This window comes from Trachinotus anak, unplaced genomic scaffold, assembly GCF_046630095.1.
Source record: "Trachinotus anak isolate AG129_WGS33_773 ecotype Australia unplaced genomic scaffold, CSIRO_AGI_Tana_v1 ptg000034l, whole genome shotgun sequence".
In the NCBI taxonomy this organism is placed as follows: domain Eukaryota; kingdom Metazoa; phylum Chordata; class Actinopteri; order Carangiformes; family Carangidae; genus Trachinotus; species Trachinotus anak.
In genome coordinates, this window is record NW_027273885.1 from 6,592,031 (window position 1) to 6,607,610 (window position 15,580).

The 15,580-nt window shown below is 41.1% G+C and overlaps 1 long non-coding RNA gene across 1 annotated transcript; it reads left to right on the forward strand.

The window, feature by feature from the left end:
- The first annotated feature begins 4,536 nt into the window (after positions 1–4,536).
- Positions 4,537–9,191, forward strand: LOC139614561 (uncharacterized). Its single transcript, XR_011687078.1, has 4 exons — positions 4,537–4,863; positions 6,429–6,526; positions 7,774–7,936; positions 8,129–9,191. It is a non-coding gene; the product is annotated as an uncharacterized lncRNA (long non-coding RNA).
- The last annotated feature ends 6,389 nt before the right edge of the window (positions 9,192–15,580 follow it).

Here is a 15,580-nt window from a genome sequence, read left to right on the forward strand (position 1 = left end):
ATGTCAATATAATTTGTAGGAGAAAGAAAATAAATGTAACCACATTACATCCAAACCTATACTCCATCTACCCTCAGTTAAATTCCCTAAAGAACAAACTCTTCCTGTAACTTTCAGCCAATATCTCCCTTCAGGGAAATTCTGTATATTAAAAAAAAAAAAAAAAAGTAGTATTTCACTGAAGTTCACTTCACTAGACTCAGGCCTAGGAGACAAAATATTGATCCATTTCTATTGATGTTTATTGCTGCTGGCCAGATTCATGTGCATATGCAATGTTGCTTTGATTATTGTGTTTCCCAAAGTTTGCCTCAGTTCGATTCAGACTCAAGCTTCAAGGAAGGTCGACAGGTGATTTGGATTGCAGTCTCTTTTCTGTTGCAATGACGCTGCAAAAAAATGGATCTCAGTTCTAATTAGAAAACTACTGGACATGTTAAAGGGAGTTGCATCCTCCAGACATCTGTGCATGTCCTGTATCGCAGGATGATTTATACATCAAACATTCTGGTGTTAATATCAATCACACGCTCGACAACTTGGCCTTTCATCTCAGAAGCAGCAACAACATTAGAGTATATTCCCCTTGGTTCAAACTTTTCCCGAGCTCTGCAGATTTGACCTAATGGCAGAGTGCATCCTCTTGCAAAGTTTTCTGTTTTTTTTTATTTATTTTTTTTATGCACACACACACACACACACACACACACACACACACACACACACACACACACACACACACAAACAGAGGCATAAATCCCTCTGGCCTCCCAGCCTGCCTTCTTCCCCTGCTGCGCTTGATCAGGCGTCCTTTCTTCATCTGCAGAACACAGAGAAATGGCAGTGGTCCCATGTAGCCTTGTTTTCATCCTGCCTTTTCCATTTTAAGCCCCAGAACACCAGTGAAAAAGCAGCCTCATCTCGACAAACTCTTTTAGGTGTCCATCTACTTACTTGTTAGCCTGCCTGGCCAGCCGCCTGCGGGTCTAGCAGGAATCCCATCAGCAACTTCTGTCTCTTGTCGGATTCAAGGTTTCACCCTGGGAAGTCGTATTGATGGGGGAACAACTGGCCCCTTGGTTTTGATGGTGGAGAGAGAAACTGTTGGAAGATTTCTAATAAGAGGACAGGGGACTGAAACTGGTGTTTGTGTGGGTTGTTGGAGTAAGATGAGATGTGAATGGAATTAAATGTAAGAAAAGGACCTGAAAAGGCGGAGATGGATGGAGGGATTAATGGAGGATGTGAGGCCGTGAAACCTGATTAGCCTTTGCAGTTGGACAGTTTTTTAAAACTGAGCTCAAGCCCCATGAATCAGGCGCTTTTATTTTAATTTGTGACTTCATGTAACTGAAAGATCATCCGAATTCAACCAATAACTGGGCAAGGATTTGTTTCTCTACAGAACCTGTTTGTGCACACAGTCAGCGAGCACTGATTGGATAAGACCACAGCTAAAAGCTGCTGTGAGAGAGTGTGTGGGTGTGTGTGTGTGTCTGTGTTTTTGTTGTGCTGTTTGTTAAATGGATTTCTCAGGTAAAATCTAAACTGATATTTTAACAAAAAGCAAATGTCAAGAATGCACGAGTTTTGATGTTTGCACTTTTATGTACTTTTATGTCCCAACAAAGCTTTGGAGATGGAGCGAGATGTCTAACCCATGATGGACAGAGGCTGGCATCCTTATCAGTGCTGTGCATGAACGCATTAAATCAGAGCCTTCACTGAACATGCTCATGCTTTTAGTGAACAGTGAACTGAAGGAGTCTGTTTGCAAATAGTCAACATGAAGGTCAGCGACCTTAACTCTTGCGATCAGTTTTGGTTGTCCTACTGTGTGACACCATCTTTAAAGCCTCAAGTCACTCAAGCCTCAAAACCTCAAGTCTCAAGGCACTTCACCCTGTAAAATGTACATTAATGATAATGTATATTATGATTTGGCGTTATACAAATACAATTTAATTGAATTGAACACATTTTTTAGGTGGCAAAACACATACACTGTTTTTTTGGGGGCTTATAAAAGTAAAAGTGACTGTGTTGTAGTAAACAGTAGCTCATTTAGTTTAGGAAGTGATAATGATTGTGGGGAAGGAATGGAATGAAGAGGCTCTTGTGAAGTGTGAAGCTGCATATCTCTGGTTGTTATTGAATGCTGTGTGTAGGACTGCACTGAACTAATGACCTTATAGCTAACAAGGTATCAAACAAACTTATTATTAATTATAATGAATTCTTTTCAAACTTTTGTCCATTAATAAACTCAGCATGATGTAATGGTTAATGTTAAGATAATTCACTGCATCACAGAACTCAAATCATCTGTTCATTTCACTTTCAGTCCATTTTCAATTTCTCAAAGCCCCGAGGCAACACTGATGTGTCCGACTTTTGTGAGAACACTGACCAGAGGCAAACAACACGCTTAACTTTCCACTCAGCTGATTCACACTTTCCATGCCCTTCCCAGCTGTCTGCTTCCTACCTGCACAGCCCACTGTAGTCTAAGAGATTATCGTGTTGATCTCAAAGTGTGAATCAATTAAGCTCTCACCACATTTGCAATCAATAAACAGCAAAGCCACTGACAGGCTTTTTCCCTCAATCCTTCGCCCATTGTCAAAATGCCCTCCAAAGCACCTAAGCCCAAACTCCTGTAGAGACAGCCAAATAAAATGACTATTCCTAGCATGTATATATCGACGGACACTAAGCAAGGAGACTTGGGGGGGCCAGGGTTAACAATAGAAAAGGGGTTTTCAAGAGTCAGAGATGGATTTGTGTCATGATTGTCAATGATCTATTCTCTTGCCCTCTTAGTCAGACAGTGAAGCCCGCTTTGAATTCCTGTTTCTTTTTTGTAACTGTCAGGGAGACAGACGTGTGTCCATGTCTGCTGTTGGGGAAGTCAATGAGCCATTGATTTGGAGAACGTGCTGTTACTCTGATGCTTGTGTGATGGATGGGCCCAGCCTTAAACAGAGTGCAAAAAAAGAAAAACAATAATAACAAAACAAGTAAAAGTAGGAGACACATTAGTTCTGAAACTTTAGAATTTGTCCACGCAGCCATTACATAGTAAAAGCTTCATTGGCCATGTTTTCCTGTCTTTCTTTGATGGTCTTTTTTTCGATGTCATTATCTAATACACTGAAGTGATTGTAGATTATTTTCTCTTTTCAAAAGGTCTGTATTCATTTTAGCTGATTTCAAACATATGTCACATCAAAGATGGCAATTTGAACGCAGAACACATAGAAAGTGACAGAATGTTTGTTTGTGGGTGCGCTGCACAAACGCCACCGATTCCATCCATTGTTTTGTCCCTTTCATTACTGTCTGCCGTTGGAAAGCTGTCACTTGACAAGCGTCCTCCAAATTGACTTCTTTACACTACTTTATATGATTGTCCTACACCAACGTGTGAAAAAATAAATAAATATAATAAATAAATAAATAAATTCCCAGTACAACTATGGTATCATCAAAGACAGCATACCAATTATACGCATTGTATCTATTGATCTGTGCACGGCCGCTCACATCCGTCACAAACTACACACACATGCAGGCAGCTGTGTGTGCTGATCTTCTCAGATTGTGTTTGCTCAAGGGTGTATTTTGGTCAGTGTTGCAGAAAACGTCTACAGTACAGAAAGGGCAGAACACAAGGCAAAATTAAGCCAGCTGATGCATACCCAGCACAAAAATGAGACTCATCAGTTCAATATAAGGGTGCGAGTGAACCCTCATTATTCCGTTCTACCACTGTGTACCCTGTCAAAAACGTTTAAATCCGGCAGCTTTAGTTGAAAAATGAACAAATGATCTGCTTTGTGAGGATGTATCAGTTGTGTTAGTTTGGCCTCACTGGAGTTTAGCTGCAGATGTGTGTGTGAATATGTCAAAACACATATTGACATACACAGAAAATTGACTGACAATGCGCATAAACACTACACAACATAACTCAAGTAACACAGAACCCTATTGTCTTTGTGCATTTCACTGCATCTGTCTATGAGTACAACTGTTATTGGTTATTGGCTTTGCCACATCATCAGTATTGGTACCATTTGCTTCATTCTAAGAGTGAGGGACAGTTATGTGTAACCACGTCGTCTGCTGATTCATTTCTGAAGGAGATCCAGCTATTATCATTCAAATCATTTAGGACCGACAAGGAAAAAGCAATTACGCTGTCTCAACCATTTATCTTTAGTTTCTAGTTTTTTTTTCCTCAATGGAAACAAGATTGTTGGCAATCCAAACATACCACTGACCTGTGTGAGTCCTCCTGTGTTAAGAGCACTGCAATCAAGGGCAGAGCTATCTGAGCCCCATGCTGAATATAGGTTAAGTAGGTGAGTACATGCTGGAGCTGGTTGTGAAAGCTGCCGTTTGATGGAATGATCCCTAAATGTGCTGTAATGATGTAAAATGGTGGCTTAACACTCCCAATCCCTCCGCGTCACCCTGCACCATCCACATTAGTCTAAGTGCCCTGATCATCCATGTGCAAACCCTCTGGGAGAAAAGGGTGGGAGGTGTTGGTGGTGAAGGTGTGGTGGCACATTCCTTCTTGCATCATATGAAATCCCCATTTCACGGCTGACTAACCTGATGGAAAGTAATAGGGTGGCCGGGGAAATGATGAAGTGACATGGCCAATAACTTTCATTATGTGTCGGTAACCTCGTCCCTTTCACTAATTAATTTTCCACTGGCAGTCATATGCCACTATGTGCTGGACCATGGAGAAGCATCCCAGGTAATCTCTCCTCACCGGCTTTGGCATGGCATGGGTGGCACTGCCAGGAAGGAGCATGCAATCAACTATTGCTGATACTCCGGCCATTGGTGAGATTCAGCGGTTCAGACCAATATATCTGTTTGCTTTTGCAGAGTCAGATTTGTCTATCCCTTCCTCAGCTCCTTTTTTTTATAGATTATAGCCTCTTGCCAGATAAAAACTGTCTTTCTTTCTCACTCCCACATAGTTGTGAGCAGGGAGATATTTTAGCTCTGCATTTACTCATTTTATCATGTTGTGTAGGATCAGTGTATAAAACAACAGGTGCGCCCGCTAACTATTGATTAGAATCTGTTTTTGCTTAGTCAATATCTCAACAGTCTTAAGGCTTTGAAATGCTTATTTAGCTCGTCTCCTCTTGTTCGTGCCTGCAACTGTTTTAATGGGTGGGGAATAACAATTAGGGGTCAGGGAAAAAGCTGAAGTACATAATATTTTGCGCACACAGTGAACAGCAAAGCGTGCTACAGTAGAGCTAATCAATTAGCTTCTTTTATTTAATGATGCTGTGGGTTTATGCAAACCAGTTGCAACAAGAAGAATCAGCAGAATGAATAATAGATCACAAGACACGGGCGAACAGAGCTCCCCATCAGTTCTTATCGTCATATTACTGCTGGAAACAGTGGGCTGCTAAGTGCTCTGCTGTTCAGTGTTTAAGCTGGGATTTCTGGAGCCCATTATAGCTTTATTGTATTTCCTATGTCATTATAGCTGCTTTTTTTTTTTGTTTTTCTTTCTCTAAAACACAATTAAACCTGGGACTGTAACTCTTGCCTTCTGCCTGCCAAACTCCTTCAACAACAACACAGTCAACCCCATTTAAAGAAGCCCATGGGGGTGTATAGAACAGGCAGGAGCACAGGATTTCAGCACCATCTAGTGGCAGCCTCTAAAACAAGGCATTGTTTGGGGAATAGGTTCAAACTGCAACCCATGAAGATTTCTACACATATTAATGCAGCATAAGGGAGCCAGTTCCAAGCATTTATTTAGAGTATACATGTGGAGCTAATACTGGCTTTACTGCCAAGATCACCATCAGAATCATTAGGGAGAATCCGACAGTGTTAAAAGAGAGAGGAACATCTACTTTGCCATTACCGTTTCTATCTTTCAGAGGCATTAGGGAAACAGCACAATGGCTCATAAGCCAAATGGTGTGGTATGAAACCGTCATTATAGAAATGATAGCAAGAAAAGCCAATGGGCAATGGAAACAATAACAATATCATATCATAGTTGCTTGATGTGTATTGCATGTCCTCAGGGTATATCATCAAACCAGAAATGCTTCACCCCAGTGACGTCTTATTTTTCTTTCAATTATATTTTATACATTCTTAATGGGGATTTTCTCTTTGGAGGCAAACAAAACTTATCTAGTGCCATTGCTAATGGTTCAGACTTTCAATAGCACAAGTCCATCTTAATCAGATTGGTTCTAATGAACTGTCATTTGCAAACAAAGACGACTCTTTCTCTTTTTGCTTTTATGTTTTCTTCTTGTAAATGTGCAGCGGTTTGCTTTGCTAGAGACACGTAATCCATGTAATGACAGTGATACCACAGTAGGAAGCAGCTTCTCAAATTTTCTTTTTTTTTCAAATAGATGCAAAGGGACAAGGGAACCAAACTACCACCACCACCACCCCCACCGCCACCACCACACCACCTATCTCTGGACAGTGCCTGTGACCAAAGATACGGGTGAAAAGAAACAGAATCCTTAACTATAGAGTCTCATTTTGGCACTGGGTTTCAGCATGCCACAGAGACCAGGGAACACACTGATGATGAAAAAGAATGTCCTAGATTTTCAGAGAAAGAGCGGGGCTGGGAAGGGGGAAAGAGATTAAAGGAAATGTTTTGACAGTGGTAGCCTGTTTCAGACAAAGTCCTGCACCACATTCATGGGCTATACTCTTTCTTTCTTTTGCCAATTCAGATTCACTCTTGATATGGATTGGGGTCGGGGGGTCACATTGTTTTTAAAATTTGAAACATAGCCGTTGCTCCTATTTGTTAAACAAATGCACCTGATGTGCTGAAAGTTGGCCAGTGGCCACGAGATGAGGTATCGCTCTTTATATTTATGAGCTATTTTGCATCATCCGACAAACCTCCTCCCTCATTCCCTCCCTCTGCCCATCCGACCTTATTCTTAACTAACAGAATCTGTCCAATCTGTCAAGAGAGGATGCCAGGTTCTCTCTCTCTCTTTTTCTCCCTCTCTCTCTCTCTCTCTCTCACACACATACACACACACACACACACACACACTTATATACACACACATAAAGGCAAGTGCACATCCTGCCCCTTATAAATCCTGCATATCAAGCCCCCCATCCTTTGCCCTCTATCTCTATATCCTCCCATGCTTGTCTTCAACTAACTGCCTCCCCTCCTCCCCTTTCCTCAGCCGAGGGTAGTCTGTCTCTTTTGTCTCTCTCATCCCTCTGTCAGTGAGGTATGCCTCTCACTCTCTGTAATAATAAGGCTTTCAAAAGCTGGTGGCACCACTCTGGCTATTCATTACAGCCTGCCCATGGTTCCAGAAAGATCACTTGTTGATGCCCATTATGAGGTGAGCCAGAGAGAGGGAGGGAGATAGATAGCAGTGGGAGGGTCTCTACCAAGCAAACAAAGCCTTGGCTATTTCCAAGGCTGTCATGTGTCATGCTGCCCATGAGCCTGTCCACATAATGAATGGTTATCATGGACCCCAACTGTCAATCAAAGCGGCACGCAGAGACAAGGAATCAAGGCTGGGGTTAACATAACCACTGACAGAGGATGCTGTATTTCATTTTGGAACAATCTCATCATTAGTAATCAATAATGATTGTCTCATTTGTGTCATATCTTTCTCTCCTCCTATTTCTGTTGTATAATTTTCTTTCTCATTGAATCTGTTCTTCTGTCTCTTTTGCGTTTATTATTCCTTGTCGTAGGTGCTGGAAATGTGAATGCGCCTCAGAGGCACAAAGAAGGTCAGAGACAACAGCAGCAAGGATCCCGTATAATTGTATGTCTGATGTGCTCACATTTTCCATTCAACAGTTAGAAACGGATGGTTTTCACCACCTTGCATGAAAGCCAAATCCAAGTCTGAAAGTGAGCTGCATTATAATGCCCAGGTTTTGTCTCCCTTTTTTTTTTTTTTTTTAAATAGTTAAATCTATTTTTTGTAAAAAGTTCATAACATAGACTTACAATATGCTACTGTGCTTGTATACATATGTGCTACAAAAGGCAGATTAATAGGATTATGTCACATCACTTTTTTTTTTTTTTTTCATTTTGCAGTTGATGCTCATGCTTCATTATTGGTTCAACTGAAGAAAAATGTCCATCATGCATACAGATGGAGAGAGATCACTTGTGTGTAATGTTCACATGTCCACAATGTTTAAATAGGCTGGCAAAGCTAAGTGGCATGCAAGTAGTCATTTGAAATGTGGAGTGTGAGCAAGTGTCATTGTCTAGGAATCCCATTTTTTGTAGTCTGTATTGAGTGGCTTGTACTCTGTGAATTTTATAATGGATGAATCGTATCCAGTGTTATAAAATATAAATAATGCATATTTCCTTCATTTCAAGACTCGAGGTAACAACATTTTATTATTTTCTCTTCCAAGTAGAGACAGAGATTGTTGTCCATCCTTTATAAAAGGTTGTAGATTGGCCATAGTTGAGCTAAGTGATCATTAAAAGCAGTTGAAGAGTTTGTGTTGGTTGAAATCTTACTTCTGAGATTTTATAATTACTTTCAGACAATGTTGTGTTCTATCCTTTCAGTGCTCACACCACATCACAATCTCACCCTGTGACATACAAAAGAAAGGAGGAAGTGTTATGCTGCAATGTCTAGAAGCCATATGCTGTGTCTCAATTTGCACATTCACATACTCACACTTGCTATTTTGAGTGTTTATGTGCGTTCACATTGAAAAGTATGGCAACATGCGGAGTGCTCTAAGTACAGGAATCGCACTCAAAATGGTCCAAAAATTCAGGGTAAAATGATGAACACTCACCTGCAATGGATGCCATATTGGCTACATAGCAGAACTGGGAGAGACCACCGGTGTATTTTCAAATTTGTGAAAACGGTGACTGAAGAAGGAAGACGCTGTCTAATTTCCATGTTGCATGACACAGTGGGCACACACAGGGAAATAAAACATTTAACATTTAAGTTAAGTGAGCAACACTACCAAGTTGCAATTCACGCACTATGCCTGTGAGCATTCTGTGCACACATTTGATTTGAGACACAGCAAGAGTGACTGAATCCATACTACCCCCCAGATTTTTGTCTTTTTTACTTTTTGTACTGCATCTGCACCTTGTGTGGTGCACCTTTTTGCATAAATAAAACTGAACCTCTTGTCAAACCTGCACATCAACCCCCCCTCCACCATTTTGCTTTTGCAGTTGCTGTCTTGGCTATAATATATATATATATATATATATATATATATATATATATATATATATATATATATATATATTAAATAGCTTGCAAATTGGCAAGGAGCAAAGTTGTTCTCCACAATAGAGCAGATTAATGTGCAGCTGCCCCTTCACAAAGACAGAAAGCAGAAAGGATGACCTCAATGTGCCACTGCTGCTTAGCACAGCGTCAAGCTCAACACTGCCCCCCCCCAAAAAAAAAAAAAAAAAAAACAAACGAGAAACTGAAGTTCCCACCTGGAGCAGCGCAAAGTAATGATAGATGTCCCTCTTTGCTTTCCTGTTCATGCTTCACTGCAGATGGTATCTATCCTGATCAACAGCACATCACTGTTGTCCTGCAAGCCTCTCCTCTGTCAAATCCTGCCTGAGATTGTTTGTTGTAGGCCTTAAACATACTTTTGCAGAACTAGAAGCTTTATGGTTACGGTTTTATCAATATGTCTGTTTCATTGTCTCTTTTACTGGAAGTTCAGCTACAGTTTTTCTGTATCTCAGTTTTGGGCTTGGTCTGTGCTGTTCTTTTTTTCCAGTATGTTGAGTTAAAAGTCTAAATTAGAATTGAGAAATGTGTTAAAACCTCCTTCCACGATCTTGCCCCTGCTTGAGATCTGTGATGAAAAAATGCTGTGTGGAAAAGAAACAGTGGATAGTCGGAATTAAGCTCATAGCTATTGGCGTCATTAGTGTTTTAATCTTTCAAATGTTTCAGCAGGAATTTGCTGTGATTAAGGCACTCAAGTGCTCCCGTTGTGCGTGGCTGAAAATCAACATTTTTATCCATCTGCACACTCACACTGAATGAAAGATTTCAACATGCGAGGTGACCTTTGTTGTGAGCAGGTGCATGAGGATAATTTGGTCTACATCAGTATGCCGGGTTGTGCATGTGTATTGGTTGTAAGCTCTGTGTGGTGCGGACCAGCATTGGTGCGGACTCAGTGCTCTCTTGGGGTATGATGAGCAAGGAAACGGAGGCTGAAAGGTTGGATATTTAGAGGGCTGGTAGCAGGGGTCAGAAGGTGAGATGGGCAGGAGGGTATTTGAAAAACACCCATAGCAAACACATGTTGATATGCATATGTTCGCCATTATCATCCTTTGATTCTGCTACCCCGTGCCTGCCCTCACCACTGCTCAGACCCTGAGGCAGCACCTGGGGCTAAAGACTTTACAGGGCTCTGACTCTGCAGCATCATCAGTAGGTGGGGGAGAGGAATTGACGATAAAGAAGGTGCAGCATGTGTGTGTCTGTGTTCGTCTATCTGTGTGTGTGTGTATGTGTGTGTGTGTGTGTGATTGTATGGGGAAAGAAAGCAAAAGAAGAGTAGACAGAGTAGACAAACACATGCTGTCATCAGCCTCTCTTAGGCGGCTCCAGGGATATCAGAGAAGCCATTAGACTGGGCCACGTTCAGCAGAGCACACGATACTGCAGAGACTGCAGAGCATCAACAGACAGCCGCACAGACCTGAGTCAAACAGATTTGGCAGTTGCAGCTGTTTTTTCACATTCCCTGGTCTTCAAAGTGGTACTTCACTGTCTCACATAAGTCTTTATAATGTCAGGTCAATTTTCCATCACCGAAACAACAACATCCTGCTTTTCTTTTTTTTTTTTTTTTTTTTTTATACGGGAGGTGGGGGGGACATAATTATGTAAACAGTGGATGGGAGAGAACTTTTGAACTAGCCCCACTGCGAGCACACAGCTGGAGGTAAGTTATGTTACGTTAAGAGCCTATTAGTCGTCCACTACAAAAGAAGTCGGACAAATAGCCCCTTAATTTCTAGGAAACATTAGAGATTCAAAGAGGACGAATCATCTGTGCTCAAATTACAGGCACATTGGCAGACCCAAAAGAAAAAAAAAAAGCATGGTTCTGTTAAAAGCTGTATTGTATGCCAAGAGTAACAGCCTTTCATATTGGGAACACTCTTGAGAAACAGATAAATTACACTGCCATAAAGGAACAGTGATCAAAAGTTAAAACAAACCAATGCAAATAAGATCATTAATGTAATACTGCTTTAATGATGATACAGTTCATTTCATCAAGTATTTTTTTTTTCAACTTTTGTATATGGTAAGCCCAATTTTAATTGAATTATTTACTAATCCTGTTTAAAGCAGGGTTGGGTCATGAATACTGCACATATAATCTACATATGTAAATAGCATGAAAAATGATCGTCATTCCCAGCGTTATTGTGACGAGTTAGCTTGTTTCTGTATAGGCAGACCACATTACAACAGCGAGTCAGGAACGTCACAGTATACCGAAATGTATGTCAGTGTGTACATTTGCATAGAACGCAAATATTATCCCAGCTTTACTGTTGACTTACAAGGAAGACAGAGAGGCCCACACAACATGTAACGCAGGCAGGACGCACGTGATGAAAGCAGTCACACAAAGGAAATGTCACATAAAGTGTTCCTAAAATAAAAAGAACTGAACTAATTATGCTCTGTTGTTGTTTATAAGACGCTGGTGCCTCCATCTTTTATTCATCAAGACGCTAGGCGGCTGGAGGTTCTGTGTCTTTCTCTCTCATGCTCACTCTCTCAAATCTCATTTCAAACAGAACCCATTGAGCCGTGGAGCAGCATTTCGAATCACAATGAACTTGTTTCTCTGCAGTAAGAAAACGACAGAGGAGGAAAAGAAAAAGAAAAAATAGGGAAAAAAAGGCAAGGGTGAAGCAGCTTTAGCATGGAAAACAGATAGGAAGGAGTTGGGGGGGGGGGGGGGGGGCAGCAGGCAAAGAGGTGGATTCACAGAAACAGAAAGTGGACGGCTTGTTTTGGTATGGAGGGCAGGCCACAGGCTTGGAGTCAGTCAGTCTCAACCCCGTGTGCACCGGTGCGCTCACATCAGACACCCAGAGGTGCAGATACCCGAGGTAACAAACACAGACAGGAGTAACAGGAATTCTGACGCACACAACCCTAAAACAAGGCGCTGATTTGGGAGGAAACTTTCGGTGGGACCTCAAATTAATTGAGTTAGTCATCCCCACTACAGACGCTTTGCCTCAGGAGGGCCTCTTAACGTGAGATTCACATTATTTAATGGGCAATTTCATGCTCATCTCCTGAACTGACCAAAGTGTATAGTCGGGCTATGCCTCATTAGACAAACCGCAGGATATTCTCCCAATGGATATATTGTACCTGCTTCTTTTCGTTTGGGATTCGCCGACATGTTACATTTCTCACTTCTACAGCCACAAGTTCCCTCTGGGAATAAATAGTGTCGCCAGGGGATTTAAAGACTGTGTGTTAATAAGACCCATCACGATTTGACAGCCTTTACTGAGGGTACACAGAGGAATTATACTGTAAGTGTGTGATGAAAAAAGATGTTGAAAAAGAACAGAAAACACCTCTATTCCCTGAATAGTTTTTGGCTTGATAAGATAAGAAATGTCCAGAAATGTTTTCTGAACAAAGTTTTCTCAGTCTGTAATTTAATATTACTGATAAAGAATTAAATAAAAAAAACAAACAAACATTCAATTTAACTAGAGTAAGTTTGGTTTCTCTGATATTTCCTGAGCTGATATGAAGTTGTAATTTAAGTAACAAGTTCCACACTGGGTTTGTGGGTGAAATGGTAAAGTGCAAGTTATTTTTGAGATGCCCAGAAAAAAAAAAGAAAAGAAAAAAGAAAAACAGTCTGGAACTCACAGAGACCTTCAGAGTTGATATGATCCATCTCTGAGTCGCCATCTGGCCTCGGCTTCTGTTAATAGAGTGTTTTGCTCTGAGCTAGCCAACACGTGGCTGGAGACAGCGAGAGAGAGGGAGGGAGGGGAGAAGCAGAAGGTAAGAGATAGAAACTTAAAGGTGAGAGTGGGAACAAGAAGGAGTAGGGGAGGGAGTGCACAGTGGGGTGCACGGGGAGAAGGCAAGTGAAATTAAGTGAGAGAAATATGGGTAGGTACAGAGAGAATGAAGAGAAAAAAAATAAAAAAGGAAAAGACTGAGCAGGAGAGACATGAGCAGGAGAGAGTGCAGTGCACTCTAGGGGGGAACATGTACTTAGAATAAGGAGCAAAGCAGAGAAGTGGAGCTTTGGAGTACATGTGCCCCAGGGAGGATGGTGTGAAGTACCTTTTGTCTTCCCACCATCAGGAGCTTCTTTTGAATAAACCTAGCCAAGCATTTCCTTTTTGTAAATCTCACTTTGAAGAAGGGCAAAGCTAAAGCTTCTCCCACAGTGGCGATCGAGTATAGTTGTACCTCGGCCCACGCAAATCCCTTCCTCAATAGCTGTGGGTGTGTAACAGTTTCATTTCCATTTTGGAGCACAGCGAGATTGCTCATCGCCTAGACACGTAACAGCCGCTTCACCTTGGTTGTGAGCCTGCATATGTTGTCCACAGTGATTGGCAAGGCTGTGTGACCAATTTGATTTAAAGCTTTCTGCCTTCTTTCTTTATCCCCAGTTGTCAAAAATGACACGTGGCTTCTGCCACCGCCGCTGCTACTTCTCCTTCTACCTCTGCCTCTGCGCTTCCACCAAATCCCCCTGGGAAATGAAAAACTCAACAAAGCTGAATTCATCAGCAGTGATCATCATGATCACTCTCTAATTGTTGTTTTTTTGGGGGATTTTTTTGCATGCAGGTGTGCTCCACCGGGGGCCCCAGAGGGATGGGATTGTAAATGCCAGAGGAACAGAAGTGCTGCTCCTGCTGCAACCAGACTTGGAAGTTAGAGCAAGATTGCATTGGAAGGAGAGAGTGTTGCATGTTATTGGAGGGAGATGGTAATTAAGCCCGGGGGCAGAGTGGTAATGGATCAGCCCAGAACTGTCATCCACTACTCTCCAGTGCCCTGCCTCTGATGAGCGAACGGTTTTCTGTCAACCGGCAGAAATCAAAGAAGGAAAAATGAAAGTGAACTCACTCAACTAACACTTTGGCATGCGTCAAATGGCATTAGGTGTGGTGTGAATCATGAGGGGGAAAAACATATATAACAGAGAATATTATTTATTTATCTATTTTAGTTTTAGTTTGTGAACCCTGTCTGGTTACATGTCTGAAAACAGTCATTATTCACAACCAGTGGGCATGCATGTGCAGTCATAGCTTGTTGAATGAGAGGATTTATGAATTCCTTCAATTAGCTCTACACATCGAAGCAGAAGTGACCTAAATGTAAAATATTAGTAAAACAGTGTGATATTTGTGGTGTAAACATATGGCTTTTGATGTTTCAGTGTTTTACATTTTATCAGAATTGAGCAGACAAGACAAATACAGCAATTTGGCAATTTCATCATCTTTTAATGTCCAAAAGTGGTTGAAGTATGCCTGAGGGCTCAATCAAAGTTAAAAACACATACACACCCCCCGTGCACACGGACTCATACATACAGGCGCACACAGATCATTTCACACTAATTATGAAATAAATTGGTATAAACTAGAGAATTTGCATTGTAAAGCAGTAAAACGACTTTTGTTACCTTATCTGCTGTGCTATTTTCAGGATGCTGGCTGTGCACTGTTCAGCTGTTCACACTGAGTTAAAGTAACTGAGGGAGCCAGGAGTCAATAAGACCACTTCACATCCCCACATGTGAAAATCCAACAAACAAACAAACGAAGGAAAAAAACACACTGACGTGAAATGAAGAGGTCATTTGACAAGTTCTTCAATTTGTCTCCTTCCACTGATGACTCATATGTTTGAAATACATCAAGCAAAATTAGTGCTACAATTAAAGTTTATTAATGATAAACTTTGATTAATGAAAGTTACTTTACTCTGTGCAATTGCTGATATTTAATTAAAAGTTGTGAGAAATGATTAATTATGTTTGAAGCTAATGGAAAATGTGTTATCTCACGTTTTATTTGTGAAATAAATAAAGCATTCATGCTCGTCGGCATGCAGATGCAAAGCAACGCGCGGGAACACACACACACACACACACACACACACACACACAATGACCTGATTGCAACAGTTATGAAGAGGCATAAAATCATACAAATGTGCAGTTTTCTCAGTTGCCCGGGGACTGTTGGTATTGCACTACAAAATTGAGTGTCTCTTTGTAGCTCAAAGTTCTCATTAAAAAAGCTCACATACACTGTTTTTCTCTATATAACTCGCCTCATGAACGAATAAGAACAGACCTGAGGCTAATCACTCAACTGTTTCTTTTTTTTTTATGGTTTTGCTAATATAAAATGATAACGATAATAATTTATCAACCCAGACAAATAAGGACAATCCAGCTGGTAGCTACAGTGTGGGTG